Source organism: Echinops telfairi, unplaced genomic scaffold, assembly GCF_000313985.2.
Source record: "Echinops telfairi isolate 266 unplaced genomic scaffold, ASM31398v2 ScPeMD7_1713;HRSCAF=2227, whole genome shotgun sequence".
Lineage (NCBI taxonomy): Eukaryota > Metazoa > Chordata > Mammalia > Afrosoricida > Tenrecidae > Echinops > Echinops telfairi.
The window spans coordinates 13857450-13860506 of NW_022105611.1; positions in this window are offsets into that span (position 1 = coordinate 13857450).

Below are 3057 nucleotides of genomic sequence, written 5' to 3' on the forward strand. Positions count from 1 at the left end.
TGCATAAAAACAAGACAGCGCAAAACCAAGCAACAATGTACAACAAAACAGCAACAACATCTCTTTTAAGCTGTACCTATTTATCCAAAGACTAATTGAGAGCCTATATGTCCTAAATTATTCGTATTTGGAGACTAATGTAAGTTTTTATTCCACGGTCATTTCTCTTGTTCCAATACTGCTTGATCTCTGATCTCTAGGAATTTCAAGAAAAATAGAAATCAGTGAAATGAGGATGAAGAGGAAGCAGAATAACACTTAAATTTGTCTCCAATTTGCCCATTACAATTGGGCACATTTATTATTTTTTAATTATTTATAAGCCTTACCCAATTGTCTTCTTTGAAACTATATTTGTTTGGAAATATAAAGCTCTAGGCCTCCCAAAATAATTTTTAAAACACTCTTACTTTCTAAAATAAAATCTCTCAGACAACATGATGGAAACAAATTTTTGGTGATCCAGTTTTTTTGCGTGGAGTGGGGAGGTTACAGAAGAGATTAGCAGTTTTCCATTCAATGATGCATTACACATTTTGTTTCATCACATTGATTGCCCTTCCTTCCGAACTGGTCTGTACAGAGAACAATAGTACTAGGTCTAGACTGATCGGCCCTTTGAGGTTAAAAGGCAGCTTTTACTCAATCAAATGTAGGACTCTTGTTGACAAATACACATGTGTAATCTAAACATCTATCAACATTAAAATACCGCTGTCGCCCCAGGAAGTTCCTGTGTACTCCATTCAGTTCCTCTCCCACACACTCCCAGAGGCAAAGAAGAGCCTAGTCATCTGCAGCAAGAATTTGTTTTGTCAACTTAAGAACTTCATATATATGGAATAACACACTGCGTACTCTTTTGTGCAATGTTTCATTCACTCAGTAGACCACTTTTGAGATTCAACCATATATAAATATTTTTTATGAGTTGCATTGAATTATTTCAATATATCAGAGATTTTTTATCCATTTTCTTTTCAAATCTTATCTAGGCTGTTGCCAATATATGCCTTTAATGAATAAAGCTTCAATGGACTTTCTCTGCAAACCTTTTGTAAATATATGCTTTTATTTATTTGGGATAAATTCCTAAGAGTAAAGGTTTTTATATATTTGGTTACAAATTTTTCATCAGATGTGTATTTTGCAAATAGATTTACCTGTTACTAGTTATTAATTTTTCTTGGCATTTTTTATGAACAGTTTTAAATATTGGTGAAATATAATTTATTATTTTTTATGGTTATCATGTCCAGTGATGTATCTAAAATACATTTGCCTACCTCCAAATTTTGAAGATATTCTCATATGTTTTTAAAAAAGCGTTAACATGGTTTTAACATTTACACTTAGTCCTCAGCTATTTTTTAATTACTTGACATGTATTCATTCATTTATTTTTCTCCCATGTTGAAAAGCATTTTTTTCAGCATCATTTGTTAAAAGTGGTTCCCACTGGATTTTTTAAATGATTGTGCAAAAAATAAATTAGTAGAAAAATGAAGCTCTATTCCTGGTTTCTCCATTTTTTATACTGATGCAACTATCTTAAGTTCATATCATACTGTCTAGAATTATTGTAGTCTTATATTAAATTGTCAAACAAAATATCACCTTAATTTTTTTCATCTTATTTTCAATATTGATTTGGATATTGTAGATACTGTTTTCATTTCTCTGTAAGTTTTAGGATTACTGTATATATTCCAGTATAAGCCGACCCAAATATCAGCCGAGGAACCTAATTTTTTCCACAAAAATTGCATTAAAAATGTGCTGATGAACGGTAGTTTGTTATGCTGTACTGCATCCCATCTCCCACCCTAAGCCTGCTGCTAACAACAACAATAACAACAACAACAAAATCACTAAAATTTTTATTGTAATCAATATATAGACCAACTTTAAGAGAATCAATTTAACAAAATTTAGATTCCTTGCCCATAAATATTAATATGTCTTCATTTATTTACAAGTGTTCCCCAGGTTATGAGCAAGATCTATTCTTACGAATTGGTAGAGTCGTCAGAATAGGTACAGTTCTTACTGAGCCTTACGTTAGGGCGAGGAAGAGCATCAAGACATTTCCATAATGTAAAAGCTGCACACAAGGCTAGTAAAGGGGATTGTTGTGATGAAGACTCTTGGAAGTTTGAGATGATTCAATCCTTTCAAAATGAGGGCAAAACCTGTACAACATTAAAGCAGGGCGTCGTAACAGAGATTCCCATTTGAAAGACAGAAACGCCATTCTAAATGATGACCAGCAATTAGTAAATGCATGTTGCTTTCCGTGGACCAGGCTGCTGTGCTTGAGCCCATTGCTGTGCCTGTTAGGTTACTCTGTGCCCTGCAGGGCCTTCTTCTCTTTCATCGACCCTCTACTTTGCCAAGCACAAGCACGTTGTCTAGGAACTGGTCATTCCTGAGAGCAGGTCCGAAGGACAGAGACTAAGTCCCACCGTCCTCATTTCTAAGTGTCCTTCTGGCTGTGTGTCTTCGAAGGCAGATCTGTTTGTTCTTCTGGGAGTCTGTCATGCCCTCAATATCTTTTCCAGCATCATAATTCGTATACATCAATTCGTTTCTGGTCTGTATCGTGAATTTTCCAGCTTTCGCTCCCACATGAAGGGATTGAAATGGTACAGCTTGGGTCGGACATTCTTCAGTCTTCAGAGTTCCATCTTTACACTCTAGCACTCTAGCCCTGTGAATAGGTCTTCCACAGCAGATTTGCCCAATGCTTCCGACAGCGTGATTTATTGACTACTGCTACCCTAACACTGCGGATCCAAGTAAAATGAAATCCTTTGCAACTTTAATCCTTTATACATGTATCATCATGCTGCTCATTAATATATTTGTGAGAGTTTTGTTATTGAGTTGCAATTCATATTGAAGGGGGTAGTCTGATTTTAATCAATATGTAGTGCAAGTCCTATTTGCTTCCAGCAAGCAAGTTGTGTAATATGCATATGAAAAGTTATTAATTATCCTTTCTCCAATCTTGATTCTGTGTTCTTCCTCATATAGTGTAACTAAGAAATAGGTGTC